The 18665-nt window shown below is 37.5% G+C and overlaps 1 protein-coding gene across 44 annotated transcripts in view; it reads left to right on the forward strand.

Moving 5' to 3' along the window:
- ptprd (protein tyrosine phosphatase receptor type D) overlaps positions 1-18665 on the forward strand; it is a 1517053-nt gene that overhangs the window by 412750 nt on the left and 1085638 nt on the right. For all 44 annotated transcript variants that reach the window (XM_062974169.1, XM_062974170.1, XM_062974173.1 and 41 more), the window contains exon 5: positions 14403-14502. The gene's annotated coding sequence lies outside the window, so the exon portion shown is untranslated. The remainder of the gene's footprint in view (positions 1-14402; positions 14503-18665) is intronic.

Genomic DNA, 18665 nt, shown 5'->3' on the forward strand with positions numbered 1-18665 from the left:
TAATTAATACCAAAAATGTGTCTAAATATAAAAGATGTTGGTCTCACTGTAGAAGGTGCAGGCAAGCAGTGCAGCCTTCTACGGGAGAGGGATCCACAGCATGGGAACAGCTGTAAAGTCATCAAAGATGCTGAAATGATTTATAAGAGATATAGTAAATACAAATTTGTTTAACCTTAAAATATGCATTCCTAAATGCAAAAAAGATGAAGAGAGCCAATCAACCCTGAACTCGCCCTAGAGGGAAAGTCGATCGAACTGAAACTGTTGCATTTTGGACATATCATGAGAAGACATGATGCACTATAAAAAACCCCAATATTGGGTTGTTGTATGTCTTTCGGGCTGTGTGGCCATGTTCCAGAAGCATTCTCTCCTGACGTTTCGCCCACATCTATGGCAGGCATCCTCAGAGGTTGTGAGATATGGATATCCATATCTCACAACCTCTGAGGATGCCTGCCATAGATGTGGGCGAAACGTCAGGAGAGAATGCTTCTGGAACATGGCCACACAGCCCGAAAGACATACAACAACCCTGTGATTCTGGCCATGAAAGCCTTCGACAACACATTGAACCCCAATATTGTTTGTTAAGATAGAAGGCAGTTGGAAAAATAGAAAAACACCTTCCAGGTGGACAGACGCAGACTGGATGTACTCCCATATAATCAAGATTATCAAAGTAGATAATCCAAATGATCTGCTTTGAATGGGATTAGATTCATCTACACTGCCATATAATGCAGTTCAAAGCAGATCTTCTGGATTTTATATGACAATGTAGAAGGGACCTCAATCAACCAAACTATAGCCCCGAAACTGCAAAATCTGAGCAGGACAATTGATGATAGGATAATTTGGAGATCTCTCATTCATATGGTCACCATAAATTGAAACTTATTCAGCAGCCATTAACAACAAAATGCAAAATATCATAGGGACCAAGTATAAAAGTGGGAATGTCAGAAATGTTTCTGAAACAGTGCTGCTTGCAGACAATTTCTGCTTAGATAATCACAAGACAGAGCAGAAATTGCTGACAATACTGATATTCCAGAACATAACTACTCTATGTTATAGTAGATGGAATCTCAACATATATTTGCCTCCAGACTTAAGTGATGCATATTAGGGCTGTGTCTTGGGCAGCAGAAATCATAGCCTTCTGAGTTGAACTTTATGTTCTTAAAACATTTCATTTCTGAACACATTATGTTAAATATAATAAAGAGATCAAAATGATTTTCCCCAAAAGCAATTTAAATGCAACTTTGCTTGTTAAGTACAGTTCAAATCTGCTTCATTGCATAAAACTGGAGGAATCAAATATTCCTTTGGGCTCTCATCTCAAACTACTCCATATTCAACAAAAAGGGGATTTATTCCCATTTTTAATACCATAAATCAGGATTAGCATGCAATTTCTTTCCCCCTCCCCTGCTATAGAGCTATAGACGTACTCTGCTGTGATTATAGAAGGTGGCACAATTAAATTATAAACCAAAGTAAGTGCAGGATGACACATTTCTGGGACTATTTCTTTCATCTCTGTTCTGAATCAGTTTGTAAAGCAATGTAACTTGTAAGTAAATAGTTAATTCTGTTTTAATTATTTTCTCCTTCTCAGGCTTTAACATTGGAATAGTAGTTGCACATAGAAAGTGCATGTCCCATTTCTCATAATAGAAAAAAAAAGAAAAATCATACATATTTCCTCTTATCACAGAACTGAATCTTTAAGTAATACAACTTACATGGTTTCTTTCTGGTGGACCAAACTTATTATTTTACAATATTATTTTATATATAGTATTCAATAAATTACTTCTGAATGTTTAGGAAAGTAAGAGCAATAATATGACTCTCTAGTCCAGCATCTTGTTTCTCATAGTAGCTAGCCAAATGCCAGTGAGAAACCCACAGTTAGATATGAATTCAACAGTAACCTTCCCTTCAAGCACCCTAGTAACGGAAACACAGAGACATGCTCTCTCTGCTCGAAGGGGCTGTAACCAATGAGAAGGGACCATCATTCAGTGTCAGATTACATGTTTTATATTCACAAGGTCCTGGATTCAATCCCTGGCATCTTTAACATTCAGTCATTGGCATCTTCAGTGATGAGGAAGTATGTTAAGTGAAGAATATCTATCTGAAGGGTGCATCTACGCTGTAGAATTAGTGCAGTTTGACACCACTTTCACTGCCAGGAACAATGAGATTTGTAGTTTTACAAGGTCTTTAGCTTTCTCTGCCAAAGAGTTGTGCCAGTTCATCAAACAACACATCCCAGAATTTCGCAGCATTGAGCTCTAACAATAAAACTGTGTAAAACTGCATTATATCAACAGTGTAGATGGTCTCAAAGTCTTCCAAAAAGCCATTGTCAGTCAGTACTGGTTTAGACAGACAGAAACAGAGGGCTGGTATTGGGCACACTTTTAATACAAAAAAGTCTATTTTTAAATCTCACCTTCAGAATACCAGTAGATATGGATATATTATGGAACATATATTTTCCACACATCACCAATCTTTTTAAAGAGCACGCAAACAATTGTGTCCTAGAATGATCTTCAGTTTGATTACTTCTTTTAATATTGCACCCAATTCCCCTTGGCAGTAGTGCCCTAGAGAGATTATTTTGTCTGGTGATGTGCCTCGCTGGGGATTAACCCAGGATTCAATAGGGGTTTGTTCTGTACATTTTTGTATGAATTTGATGAATTAAAATCCTTCCTTTTTTAATCCCCAAACTCATTTGTCTAGAGGTCATAAAGTTATCAACTTTAGATATTTGTTTCTTCCCATCACCCAATTCCTATATGTCCCTCCCAAACGGAACTGACAGAATCGTTTGTTGGAATTCACAGGATGAAATTATGTTAACTCTTCCATATCCCATCCCAAAAAGAAAATTGACTGACATCTCAAGATGACATCTAAATTTGTATTAATCACAATAGTATAACATCAGGAGGTACCTTAGGCTATCTACACATAGGTTTCTACTAATATACTGTAGCTATATCTAGTGAACATTTTCTTATCTATGCCCATGCATTTTTGCCCTATTAGAAACCTGTCACTTTTACACTACTCAGAAAGAACCATGTCTTGTTTTGTTTTTAGTGTGGGTTTGATTTAATTTCTTTATTTCTTCAGTACTATTCCATTATTTTATATTTCTGGCTACCCAATGTGTATTTATATTCAGATGGAAATGTGGCATGAATCTCAAGTGTCAAATACAGTAGAGTCTCACTTATCCAACATAAGTGGGCCGGCAGAATGTTGGATAATAAGGAGAGAAAAAGAAAAAGCCTATTAAACATCAAAATAGGTTATGATTTTACAAATTAAGCATCAAAACATCATGTTATACAACAAATTTGACAGAAAACGTAGTTCATTACACATTACTGCTATGTAGTAATTACTGTATTTACGAATTTAGCACCAAAATATCACAATGCATTGAAAACATTGACTACAAAAATGCATTGGATAATTCAGAATGTTGGATAAGTGAGACTCTACTGTACCATAAAATACATTGTTTGCTGCTCTTAGGAACTAGAACTTGCACAGAATAAACCCCAAACTGCAACTAGTGTGTAGTTTCTGAAAGTGGGGAGCAGATATTTAAAAGTATGCATTGCCTCCTCAAAAAGTAGCAAAGTATTGCATCCTTAATATCATTTAAATGGGAAAAGGAAGCTTGTGTTAGAAGTGTATATACTAGGCTTTAAAAATGTTACTTAAGTTTTGACTACTTTACTCAGTACCCTACTATTCCTCTAAGATCTATTTGTTGAAAGCATATCATATAAACATGTCTCTATATGAGTGAATTTGGGGACTTACTTGCTATTCTTTTCTACTATAAGACTAACCACTGCATCACACAGAGAGAAGGAAGTGTCCTAGCATGCTGCCAGGACATTTTCTAAACTGAGTCCACTGGATTCCATCACACAATGTAAGGCTACTTATTGCGGGGCTCAGTAGATGAAGCATTCTGGCAGCGTGCTAGGACCCTTTCTTGAGAACATGGGAGGCTTCCCTTGTTCCACAGAGAAGAATGGGGGGAAGCCAGGAGGTAACGCTTCTCCCCATGGGATAAGGTAAGGGGTGCAACAAGTGATGTGGAGCGTGGACAACAGTTTCCCACTGTTGCCCCATGGATTTGGACCTCAGTGCGATGAGGTCCCTAAGAACTTCTGGTGGTGAGAGAGGGCTACATCACCACTGTACCAAGGAGTGTCATGCAACTTTGTTGCCGAGTGCGTTCAAATTATTTCTGCATAACCTACAGTTTCATCCTTTCTCCTTTTATGTGTATATGCTGATATCTAGAGATGGAAAAGATAGCCCTGAGATTTTTAGTGAGTTTATTCACACATTGAAACACTCTCAAGGAGCTTTTCAGAATGTGTAAAGTAATCCAGGGAACTGGGAAGATCAGCAAATATTAAGTCTCCTCCTCTGCGCTTATGAACTAAAAGTGTTTCCACCATGATCCTTGAAAAGAACTAATTTCTGGATCTTTGAATAAGTCCTTTGATTGTTCTTGTTCACTTTATTTTGTCTGGAAGTAGTCTCTATTACTTTTATCTGAGATAAATATTTATGTATTTATGTATTTATTTATTTATTTGCAGTATTTATATTCTGCCCTTCTCACCCCGAAGGGAACTCAGGACAGATCACAGAACACATATATGGCAAACATTCAATGCAGATTATAACAATGACAAGACAGATAACAGATAGAGGTATATATAGGCTGTCCCATCTTTTGGCATCTTTGGAGGCTGTGCTCTGTTCTGGCCACCAGGGGGTGCTGTCACTCCATTTCCCTGCTGAAGAGCTTTTCTTTGTAACCTCTCTCTTTTTTTCTGATCGAAATGCCGATCCTAAATACCTCTCTGCTTTAATACAGTTCCTATTTATCTACTCACATTTGTTTTCAAACTGCTAGGTAGGCAGAAGTTGGGCTAAGGTCAGGAGCTGACCTAGGCTTCAAACTTTCAACCTTCTGGTTGGCAAGATTTATTGCAACTTGGTGATTAACTTGCTGTGCTGAAGCCCAGCTATACAAAATAATGTTGTGCAGTGATTATATTCTTGTACAAAGATTATTAACTCTTCTAGCATTTTGCTCCTAAGACCTGTCAAAGTTCAAATTTAGTTTTTGTGTAAGAGGGTCATAAATAAGAACCCTCTTGGACAAAACCTCAAACATAAGGAGGAACATTTTATTCAAGTGAAATAAAAGAATGTGATTTTGAATTGGCAAAGCATTTTTTTAAGCTCTACACTATACAGTGTTTTAATTTGCGGATAACTGTTATCTCCTTCTAACCTAACAGGTTAGATATCTGAATAAAACACTATGGTCATTAACATTTTCAGGGTAAAATGTTGAGTTGTTAGAAAAAAAAACACATGCTTTTCTGGTTCTTTCTTTTTCCTTGTATTTCTCTGTATTTCTTCTTCTTTGCAGGGATTTCTGTTGCTTTGCTTTGCTACACTATCTCTGACAGGCTTGGTTGCTCTCAGCATATGAATCCAGCACTGGGCTGCAGGTTGAGATTGTTAAGGGACTTGCTGGATCTGCTTTTTCCTTTCTTCTCTTCATAAGTAATTATGAGCAATTTGCTCAGTGTTATGAGCATAATAAAAGGTTCTACACTACTCCAAGATGAAGCAAAATTACATTTCATTATAGTATCTGTCTGAACAGTTTTCTACAGTGGTTTCCTCGCCATATGCATTAGCTTGCTCATATTTTCATGTTGAAAATTAAAGTAATTTATTTTAAAGCTCACTATAGGATGAACATGCAGCTTTTGACTTACATAAATAGGAGATTATTAGAGACTTGAACATGCAGCTGTAGGATGAGCCTGTGTGCATCAGTAAGCAGAACATGAATTATTTGTTCTGAAAATAAAATGGGCTATCAAATTATCACTATGTGTTTTATTGCTTTTTGGCTATTTCACAGAATATTTGCTCATAGCATTTCATCTTCTGAAGTGATAGTCCGGGTCATGATTAAAAGAGGCGGTAGAGGGACTAGAATAGGCCCATGAGAATGAAGCTGGTTTACAGTTCCCAAATAAATGAAAGCAAAACATTATTTTTGTAAATAGCTTCTATTAATTATGCATTTAGATAGGAATTTATGCTACTGGTAATTCTATAAGGATGGAACAGCCCACACTCTGAGCTCCTTTTTATGAAATACCATTTTCCATTGCCTCACTTCTCACTCAGGATTAGGACCAGCAAGGCTTAATCTGCACTGCCCTATATCCCAGAATCTTATCCCAGATTATCTGCTTTGAACTGGATTACATCAGTCTACACTGCTAGATCATCTGGGATAAACAGATGAACTGGAATCACATCCTGGGATATAGGGCAGTGTAGCTCCAGCCTAAAATAGCCTTCAGCTGGATGATCTTAGGCATCTGTCTACAGAGGCCCCATAATTGTTGCACCCCTAGGCTGCGCAGGCACCTCAAAACCACACTGGAGCCCCAGAATTCAAGCAAGCAAGCTGTTTATTGAAGATTATATGCAAGCAGTAGAAAATCAAATTCAGAGTCAATAAAATGGGGTTTAAAGTCCACAAGAATAAAGTACTTGAGAATCTTGAAGCAAAAGTTTTCCTGCTTTGTTTCTGTGGGTTTTCCTGCCAAGTTCCTGAAAGCCTTGTACCTTGAGCCTTGTTCCAGTTCTTGTTCCTGTTCCTGGGTATTTTGGATTATCATGTCATGTTCCTAAAAGCTTTTCATTTTGAATCTCCTGTTCCGGTTCATGATCCAGTTCTTTGTTCCAGTTCATGGCTCTGTTCCTTGGACTAATTTTGACTACCTTGATTGAAGTTTATTTTTGTATTTGGATTTCTATTGACCTTTGCTTCATGATTTTTAAGTGTCTCGTACCTTGTGAACTATAACCTTGTTTTAGTGGCTTTGAACTTTGATTTGCTAATGCGTACATATTAACTTCAATAAACAGCTTGCATTACTTATAGCCTGGGTCTCCAGTGTGGTTTTAAGGTGTCTCTGCAGCCTAGGAGTGCAACAGGCAGCTAGTTGCAACAGGGGAGTTGTACGCTCTCTGTAGCCCAGTTTAAATACAGTCACCAATTTTAGTGTACAATTTTACTACTTCATGGGGGCTCAACAAAACCCTTTGAGGAAAATGCTGTAAGAATCAAGCTGCAAAGATTCTTGTCTGTCTGGTATTCTTCTCACCAGGATTTGTTGACATCTGAAAAACATATTTTAGACCATTTTTTGACCATTTAAAATATAGTCCCTGTTCCTCAAACTGGTGATTTCTGAGACATGAAAAGATGGGATTGCCCTCAGAAACTAACTTAAAATCTTGAAATCTCTGGTTATGGTTTTATCTATCTTGTGTGTGCATGTAGTCCTGCACCAAGGCAGAAAATTAATTAATTAATAAGAGAACCAGAGGGCTTTTAATAAGGAAGTGGGAATCATGCATTCTTTTATACTGGAACAGTTGCCACATGATGGATTCAACTGTTTACTGTAGTTTTCGGACAAGATATCTTTGAAGCTGATAGAATAAATTGTATATTCAAGCTTCATCACCTAACATTTTAAGGAATGAAGATCATCAGCAGAAATTTCATGTAAGATCCCACGAGGTCAGTTTTGCTCTCTCATTTAGTTTTCCTTCATAAAGAGAGTATTTAAAGTGTCATTTCATAAGTTTCACTAAATGGATTAAAGGCAAATGAGCTCAAGGGAAACATTTTCCATAAATTGCCACCAATCTTTATTATTAAATAGAGGCTGATGTGCAATGTAATGTCAGCAGTTAAGCTCTTTCTCCTTTTAACTATTAAATCTAAAGTAATAAGGCAATGATGAAAATACATGTAATCTTTTCTGGAGCAAGAATTCCGATGGGCTCATTTTCTAAAACTTGAGGTTTTAGACAAATATTATATAGAATTTTTGCATGATTTATCATTTTGCAATGACATTACATAAGATTATCATTACACATTAAGTAAGCAGTTCAAACTTCTTGCTTTAAGTCTCTGTTCACACATATACTAAATACAATTTAACTATTTCATACTGAAAATGAAATACTAATGAGAAAGTTAAGCATTGTCTTATTCTGCAGTAAATTATCATATGCACAACATTCATCTTTTTCCATCTCCACTAAACAACCATTTTATTTGGAAAACCATTGCTTTTGTGCAAGAGAAATTTTAGCAAATGTTCCCAGTTGAGAAAACTGTTCTCAGTTGTTGAGTTTGTTCTTTTTTTTGACACGTTTCAATGTGTCACAATATCCTCTTGCCGTGAGGGATGAAATAACTTGCTTGCATTCCTCATATCCATAGTCATGACACAAAAACTGACATGTTAGATTCCCAACATGCACACCACAGGACACTATAATTTCTAAGGCTTATGCACAGTTTTAGAAGTTGCTTACATGGCACCGTTAAACTCAATCCAATTTGGATTGCATTGATCACTTTGGTGGATGACAGGAAACCAAACATAGGATGTATACTTGACTTTGCTGGACCTTTCAGTAGTCTTTGATACAATTAGCTATGGCATTCTTTTTCAGTTTTTGGACAGCAAGAAAATAGTTGGCTCCATTAGTTTGTGGTTCCAGTCCTGTCTGGCTGAAAAATCACAAAATATTAGGGGATGTTTCCTCTTTTGCATATTATCTGAGCTACTCCAGAATTCTGTTTTGACCTTTACATTTTTGTTTAATATTTACACTAATCCCTGAGGGAGATTCTAGCACATCGACATAGTTGTGTCACTTCCTGGAGTAGGTGGATCTTGGCATTATTATTTAATCTAAATAGTTCTGTACAGATCAGCTTCTTAGCAATGTTCATGAAAAATGCAATGTGCAGATTACTTATATTGCTAATCTGTCAAATGTGCCAGCTTCCCATTGCTTTCCAGGTGCAACTCAAGGTGCTGATTCTTTCTTTAAAACTATTTTGCATCCTGGACATCTTAAATGCCCTCTCTGCTCAAATCAATCTCCCCACAATTTAAGATTTGCCACAGAGGCCCTGTTGTACATACCACCACAAACAGAAGTTAGATTGGTGGAAACTTCAGGCACAACTTCTTTCTGTGCTGGACCCTAGTTCCGTAATTCTCTGCTCAGGGAATTTAGATTTGGTTTAATTTTGTTCCATTTAGTGAGTCAATAGCTCTATTTTGTTCTTCATGGGTTTAAAATTATTTTCATGTAGAGTAATTTGCAACAACAACAACAACAACTTTATTCTTGTGTCCTGTCCCATCTCCCCGAAGGGACTCTGGGTGCCTCACATGGGGACCAAGTCCAATAATACACTATAAAATAAATCAACGTATGTACATTTAACTTATAACATGTAAAAGCAAAACATCCAATAAAATAAATTAAAAACAGCTAGACAAGGCGCAGTGAGAGTATTCAGAAATTGGAGGCAGGTGGTTAAAATGTACTGAATTGTTGGGACATTTTTGTGTGATGCTGTGTTAAAACGCCTTCTGGAACTCTGTAAGTTGCAAACCAATACAGAGATAAAATAAAATCAATAGATCCCTATTATGCCATATTTCTTAGACATGATAGTGTATTAGTATTCACTGGAAAGACTGCATTTCATTTATAGTTCATTCTATAAGACAACAACTACTGCAGGAATCTGTTGTTACTGTGTTATTCTTTCAGATAGTTAAATACTTCTTAGAAGGTCACAGCCTTGTCAGATCTAGAGGGATGTTTTGACCAATGGTTCGTTATTATGCTTCAGTGGCTAGACATATATCACTGACCATTCTGCTTATCTGACCTTGTTACCACCTGCGATTCCCTGAGCAAGCTGCACACATTCTGAATGCCAATTGCTAAACATCAACACCTCTTGTGAAACATGCTCCTTTTCAGCTCAGCACATATTATTTATGTCTTCCTAAAGTTGTCTATTTGAATTTGTGAGAAATGGCATAATTGCATGATAAGTATTTACTGTGCAACCTGGTATAACTGAGAGGTAGGTTATGAGTTGATTAAAGAGGATTCTCTTGTGTCTGAGACAGAATAATAAATCTTACCAGCACCCATAAGCCCAAGTGTTTAACAGCTGGTCAATTTATTTTGATACTTGGACCTCCACCTACCCATCATTGGCAGTAAAAATACTGAGCTACCAAATATTCACTCAGGTCCCATCTATATGGGCACCTAAATCAAGGGCTGGTATGAAGCATTGCTAATTCAGATCAGCCCTATATTCTGTTGAGTTTTTTTTTTCACTTCTCATAGAATCATAGAATAGTAGAGTTGGAAGAGACCTCATGGGCCAACCAGTCCAACCCCCTGCTAAGAAGCAGGAAATCGCATTCAAAGCACCCCCTTCTCTGAGGCAGTGGCAGCAGAAGAGTACTGACCATCCAGTCAGGCCAGGCCTGGTTCCCTTGCCTTCTACATCATTTTGTTGCTGCAACAGTGATGGTGTCAGTAAAGACATTCACACCACTTAAAGAGAGGAAGGAAAGAAGAAGGTGATTTCCTCCTGTCTACAAGTCACCTAAGTGCCTTTGCTGACATCAGCAAAGGCAGGTGGTGATGGCCAGAAGCTCTTTGGCGCTCCATGACTGCTGCTGTAGCAACAAACTATGAAAAAGATAAGTATCACACCTTGTTTCTGATGCCACAGAGCACAGGGAAAATGAGATGGCAACACTAGCCAGTGCTAATGGTATGAGCATTTCTAATTTAGAACTGACCCAGTAGTTTACACCAACCCCAAAACGCGAGGATGCACCAGAGTTTCAGAGTTTTGCTGGTTGCATTTGGGTTTTATGGCTTGTGTAGATGTGTGCAGAATCTTAAGGCTCTGAACTGAAGCCAGACAATCTTTATCCTTGAATTTTCTAGAACGTTTATCAGTCTTGTAAGGTGGGGGCAGGAAAAAATGGAAATACAGAATACAAACAAAGAATTAACAGCACTGATGTATGAAAATGAATACATATTTTATCACTCTAGGATTAGAAACTCTTATTTCTGAATTATGACTGCCTGGCTCCCTCAAATCATTTCTCCTTTGTCTTTTAACAAGTTCTAGCATTAACCTTGAAAAAGCAGTCTTTTGACATAATGGTCATCATCTTTTAAAATTACCCATTCCTCATAGTTGGGATGTACCCACCAAGGTGTACTTTAGGTGCCTGCTAAAGATCTATCTCTTCACATAGTTCTTTCCAAAATGAATGTGCTGTAGTTTGAGATCAAGGTTATAAATCTCTGGTCCTAAATGTTTGCATTTCCAGGATGCATTTTCATGTCTATTCTTATTCACTTTTAATTTTAAGTTTTAATTTGTTCTATATTGCTGTAAGATATCACTTTTGGATGCAATATGAAATTGTTTAAATATATAAACAAGTTGCCAGTTACCTGCTGCCATTTCCCCACTTTCAGAACTGCGCAGGGCCTATTTAATTGTTGCTGTAAAAAAAGTTCTAATTGGAATGGATTGGAATATTGAAGAATTAATTAAAAACAACATAGTGTCAGTGGATAGTCGCTAATACACTTATCTTCCAATTACAAAGCCCAAATTACTGAGCCATTTCCAGCGCCCCATTTTTGATCTTCTGTCTTACAAAAAGAAGCTTCTCAAGTCATTTTGCATGATTCAGATCTTCTTTCTGATAATCTTCAGAACAACCTGCAGGGATAGCTGAGAGAATAGGGAAGTGCATATGTTACCTTGGGTATATGTACAAACATTAAAGGTCTGGAAGCCAAGCCTCATGAGGAGCTGGATATGTTTAGCCCAGTGAAAGGAATGTTTGGGGGGGGGGGGGCATGATAATCACCTTTAAATATTTGAAAGGATATTCAAAAAACAAAATCTTGTTTTCTGCTGCTCTAGAGACTAGAACATGAAGCAATGGACTCAAAGTGCAGGAAAGGAGATTCCATATAAACATTAGGAAACACTTCTTCATGGTAAGAGGTGTTTACAGTGGGATACACTGCCCCCGGTGGCGCAGCAGATTAAAACACTGAGCTGCTGAACTTGCTGACTGAAAGTTTGGCAGTTCAAATCCATGGAGTGGTGTGAGCTCCTGCTGTTAGCCCCAGCTTTCGAGCCTAGCAGTTCGAAAACATACAAACGTGAGTAGATCGATAGGTACCGCCCTGGCGGGAAGGTAATGGCTCTCCATGCAGTCATGCTGGCCACATTACCTTGGAGGCATCTACAGACAATGCCAGCTTTTTGGTTTAGAAATTGAGATGAGCCCCAACCCCCAGAGTTGGACATGACTAGACTTAATGTCAGGGGAAAACCTTTACCTTTACCTTTACCTTTACCTTACACTGCCTCAGAGTGTGGTCTTCTCTGGAAGTTTATACCAGAGGCTGGATGGCTATCTGTCAGGAGTGCTTGGCTTGTGTGTACCTGCATGGCAGGAAGTTGGACTAGATGGCCATTGTAACCTCTTCTGATTCTATGGTTCTATGAGATTTTACACCTGTGCCTGATAGCCCCAATACCTATTTATTCACCTGGATGAACTCATGACAGAATACTGCAATCTTTGCACTCCTGGTGTATTCAAGTTTTTTGTTTAGCAAACAAGAGTGTAGGAAGGGGATGGAGGGAGAAGGACAGAAGAAAGCAATAGACAAAGGACAAAAATAACTATACAACATGCAATATATTCCTAGATGAAATAGAACAAAAATAAGATGGGATTCAATAAATCAGTTATCCAACAGTAGTGAGAAATTAGTACCTCTCCTGTCTGCTGCAATACAGCCTTGAGCTGCAATGCAGATGTAGGCCTCGTTTTTGTCATTTTGGAAATATAAAGCTGCTGGGTGAATGCAATGTGATGGGTTTGACAGCAACTCTTTCTGCAGCTTCCTTCCACTGCTTTCCATTTAATCACTGTCCCAGTGTTTTTTCTTCGCTCAAGCTTCCCACTTTTCCTTGCAACACTTCTGCAGAGTCTGCTATGGTTCTTTCTTGGGGCCAAGAACAATTCTGCATGGGGAATCTACACAATTGAGAGGGTTTCCCCCATTAACATTGTGTTCCCATTCTGTATAGGGATATATAGTCTGATTTAGTGAGGTTATATTCCACATCATAACAAATAGTTAATACACATTAGAATGATTAAAATTGCACCAGCAACAAAGAATCTGAAAGCATTGAGAAACAATAGCATTCAGTGGTTACACAATTAAGTAGTTACTGCTATATAATGTAATAAGGGATGAAAATCGTAGTAACATTTGAACCAGAACATCAACAAATCAATGACATTGTGGGTGCAATTATTGACTACTTTTAGGGATTTTCTTCCAAATAAAAGAATCAAATTGCAATTTGCAACTATTTGCAGTTCAAGACTTCTTTCTGCCCAAAATTTGCACAAGGTATTTTTGTCTGTAAGAAAGAACACTTTATATGCACAAAGCAGCATTTAAGTCAAGAGGAGCAGCATTTTTAATGCACAAAGTGATAGTGAAGACGTGTTGTGAAATTATAAGAGAAATCTTGCAACTTTGTGCTTTGGCAATTTGAACTTGGCATTGCTGGGTAGGGATGAAAATTTGGAACACCTTGCATAAAACTGTAATTTATTATTGAATTTTTAATTGTTATAATACTTTTAAATTATAAGACTCTTCAATATAAATGTATTATTTACCTAGCCTTCAAATAATCATCATAGCTACTATTAGGTGTTAAAAGGTATACAGTAAGCCCTTGGTGTCTGCAGGGGCTTGGTTCCAAGACTACTTGTAGATACCAAAATCTGTGGATACTCAAGTCCCATAAAATACAATTAAATAGAAAAAAAATCAAGGTTTACTTATGTGTGTGTGTGTATAGTTGTGGATGGTTGAATCCATAGGAAAAAAAGATCCTACTGTATACATTTTTTGGTTGTTGGTTTTATTGAATAATTTTGCTAAATATATTTCAATAATCAGTTAAAAGTATTTTAATACTAGATCAGTATTTTGTAAGTGCTAAAGCAACTGCTGCTGTAAGATTTTTATCTGTAATATGATGTTTTAATTAATTAAATATAATTAATTAAGTTATATTTTAACATAAGTTTTGCAAATTCTAGATGAATTTTATTTAAATAATATTAAAAGGGATAACTGGTCTAATTCACTTCTATATTTTGCTAAGTATTAAACATTCAAGATTAACTCACATAGTTGAATACTATTTGCATCAGTTCTTGGCAAGAGGTTTCAATGAACAGTTTAATGTGACAGGCAAAGACAACACAATGAGTAACTTATCTTGCACGATTTTTTTCCAGGTGGGGATAAAAAGCAACTGGTTTCCTGGCCCTTGACAATCTATCTGATTGACAGAATGTTGGCACCAGCTTTGGAGGAATCGATCAGCCTCAACTCAAGGTAAGGAAGCTTCGCCAAGGCTTAATTTGCAATGTTGATTAATCTGCATTAACACATATACCATATAATTCATAATTCAAGAAAAGTGGAATCAGACTTTTATCTTTTTAAATTGCAAATATAACTTCAAACACACACACACACACATCATTGGGAAATCAGTGCCTACATGGTTTAGTTAGAAATGAATGTGAATACACACAGTGCATATCTCAAATCTGACGAAACATTAAGATACTCAACAAAGCCATGCCGGCAGGGTCACAATTAGAGACTGTGTTTCTGAGCAGTGAGGTGCTTCATGGGAGGAAACTTGTGGCCAAAAGCCTTGTTTCCACTTCTTCCTTGCTGCCCAGATCCTGTCACCCCTACTGTTTATTATTATTATTATTATTATTATTATTATTATTATTATTATTATTATTAAGTATGACACAGCAAACAAAATAGATATGCTGGATTTTGTTTCACAAAATCACAAGTCGAACACTTCCCAAGTGTCTAGGACTGTGTGATGTTGCTATTATTATTATTATTATTATTATTATTATTATTATTATTAAAAAGGCTGAATGGCCATTTCTTGGGGGTGCTTTAATTGTGCTTTTCCTGCATGGCAGAAGGGGGTTGAACTGGATGGTCCCTAGGGTCTTCCATTGGTCAAAAATTTCGCCCATGCCTGATATATGTATATGTATACATTATATAAAATATATAATATATAAACATTTCTTAGAGGTCCACAAGAAACTTTGGCTTCGAAAAAAGAATTGCGACCTTAATGCTATTGGAGCAGTAGAAAGTTTGGAAACAGTTGAAGACCTTCACAATATTGAAGGAAGAGATAGAATAGAAAATAAATATCTGGCTGCTGGGGGTGAATGCTTTGACAAGTGGTAAAATGGAATGGAAGATGCAGGTTTGCTCTTGGGCTTTGCAACTAACTACATTTCCCTAATTACATGAAAATTGTTGTGTATTTGAAATGTGGTTAAAGCACAAAAGTATGACATCCTAGATTCCTATTCTCCCTTCCCTTTCTCTCACACAAAGATACATGTTTATAACAGAATGGAATCTGTACACAAACAGAGATTGTCGCCCTCTCCTCAGTCTCTCTCTAAAAATACCTAAAAATAACAAAAGAATTTGATCTACGGTTGTTTAATAAATAAAAAATATAAGCCAAAAATGGAATTTACAGTAGGCCCTCTGTATCCATAGATTAAACCATTCAGGGCCCCCACGCCTCCCAAACCCCCACAAAAAACAAAGCTTCATTTCACCATTGTATATAATGACAGTTGAGCATCATTCTAGGGATTTTGGTATCCATAAAGAGGCCTGGAATCAAATCCCAATGGATACCAAGGGCTCACTGTATACACAAAAATCAGCAAAGGTTTCCCTGTGTATGATCTTCTTGTTTTGCAGTTCTATCTGTGTTTTGGCATACATTTAATCAAAAATATTTCTTCATCAATCTGTCTTTAAAACCAAAACAAAACCTCAAACCTTTATCATCCCTGTATAAATGTCTGGAAACACACAAATCTAGGTTTATGCCTGTGCCAAATTAACATGCATCATCTGGAATCTACAATATGAGGCAGCAATTTTCCAACCTGTACTTTATCATCTTTATAGTTCTCTTGGACCTGTAAGTTAAAATCACAAAACGTATAATATGAGCATTGCAGAGAGTGTGATTTACTCTAGCCTGTGTCTTTCAGATGCTCTTGAAGATACAAATGAAGCTGCTCTTTTACTGTTGTGTATGTCCTTAATACATATGCACTAACAAACGAACTAAAATAAATATCGTAAAGCTGTCCTCATGTCTTTAGAAGCTGTCAATTTTAGCAATGTTAGTTTTAGACATATATGATTTATGCTTTTAGCAATTCATAGGAAGTACATTCAAAGTACCTGATTAAATTAACTTTTGAAACCAATTAAGTTAATGAACACCTTGGTAGATTGATATTCTCCCAGCATTTCCGAGCTCAGTATTACTATGACAAAAAATTCAATAATGCAAATGTATGGTCTGTGCATAGGCCACCTTCCTACTGTATTATGCCACAACCAGACGATATATGCAAGAGGTGACGTCAGTAACCTCTTAATCAGCTGGCACAATAGTAACATGCCTAGGGCCAAAAGAATATAGGTACTGTCAGCTGCACAAAAAACTAGCAGTTTTTTTTCTTACTTGGGCCTAGGCTTCAATTCACTCACTTCCAGGAACAGAAAGAATATTTTAATTTTGTTGAAATTTATTGCTTTTACTTTAAGACACTTAAGGGGGAATCTATGCATTTATTTATTTTTTACTTAACTTCCTCCTTCCCTCCCAATCATTGTATCACTAGAGTTCACCCACTGTTTATTCTACATCCATCTTCTGGATAGAAGTAAATAGGCTCCATTAAGGTCCCTTATCTTGTCTCCTAAATTAGTGAGAAGAAGGAATAGTCCCCTCACTTCACTTTGATCTGGGGAAATCCTGTGTAAATTTGAATAACAAGCTGTAAGCAAAATGTAGTTGGTACTTAATGCATCAGGGTATTAATGACACCAGGGCTTGGGACAATAATGAACTGGCAACCTTATATGGGTGTCATTCATCTATGATAACCTTATTATCATCAGTGATAAAAATCTAAAGTAATAAATCTGTGATCTGAACTCTCACTTGCTCCACTATTTGTCAACACACGAGACCTGAGCTTGATACATGAAATCACAGTGTTTCTACTCTTATGTTTCTGTCTCTCCTAGCTCTAAGCTCCACAAGCAGTTGCATATGAATTGTTCATAGGTGTGCAATGTTATACATTGCTCCATAAAAGTAAACATTTGTGTGGGTAGCAATTGGGTTAATTTGGAGCATTCTCTCATTCTTTCATTGAACTATTGCAACTGCAAACCTGCATTGCACAAGGCTCTGAAGGAAGCGGCTGCCTTTGATGACTTCCATGGAGGAAAGGGCATTATAAATTATGTCAGGTGGAAACCATGATGCTGTACATTGGGGGACAGAATAAGAGGGTTCTAAAAATCTGTATGGAATGAATAGCAGGAGTTGGAGCAATTTTTTATTTTGGTTGAGCAAGGGATATGGGATTCCTAGGTTCTGCCTGGAGAATGGCAGCTCCTCATCTGCTGTCATAATATGGTTTACTGGGCAGCTTACCAAGATTGGGAGTGCCATTTTGGGGCGCACTTGAGATTGAGAGAGCATGGCACGGTGGTCTGGCTTGGGAAATAAGATCTTTGTTGGAATGGTTTCATCTCTGTGATCTGAGGAGCACATTGGGCCTCTTTTTCATGTTTTGGTAATTCATGTTGATGACTTGGGTTTCCTTAAGGGAAAGGCCTTTATTATTCAGGCTCTGCATAATCTTTGAGTCATATAGAAAAGATGGCCATGTGTGTTCAGTTATTTTCTTTCATCTTATAATGCAATATGAGAAGGATTCCTGACACATTGATCTAGCCTACAGAAGGGTAAACAGAGAGATTCAAAGTGCATTGCTTAAGGGCTTATGCCATTTTCTCTCATATACCACTATAGAATTTCAGTGGCCTGAATTCTATAGGGTTGATATCATGCATCTATTGGAAGCAGGTAATACGGGGAATGTTCATCAGGGAGTGAGGGCCCTATTGTCTGGTCTGATGGGGAGAAAGGTACTAGGTTGATTTTTACCTCTTGACATGTAGGGAGGAGAAAAGAGTGTTGGTGTATACTTTGGCACCTTTTTGGTGAAGGGCAGGGCTGTGGAACTGCCTCTCTAGTTCCTGTGACTCAGTGGATAGGGAATGAGTCTCTCATTGAGGTGGACCGGGAGATTTTGGTCTGACTTTAAGTTGTGAGTTAGTGGAGAGAGTTGCCCTGGGTCTCCCTTCCAGGGGAAAGCTGAGGAGGGAGTCAAGGCCAACCTCCCACACTAAGGGCCTCATCACAAAGACCAGGTAAAGTGTCCCTCTTCTCCTGGCTTTGTGGTGAAACGAGAGGGGGAGTGAAGTGAATATGCCACCCCACACACAGCTGTCTCTCAGCAATGCTTTCCCCATCACACATGGGAATCATTGCCATTTTAGGGAGTATCCGTGGAGTCAGCATAACACAAGAAGTCTCCCGTGTTATGGGGGAA

The sequence above is a fragment of the Anolis carolinensis genome, chromosome 2 (assembly GCF_035594765.1).
Source record: "Anolis carolinensis isolate JA03-04 chromosome 2, rAnoCar3.1.pri, whole genome shotgun sequence".
Taxonomy (NCBI): Eukaryota; Metazoa; Chordata; class Lepidosauria; order Squamata; family Dactyloidae; genus Anolis; species Anolis carolinensis.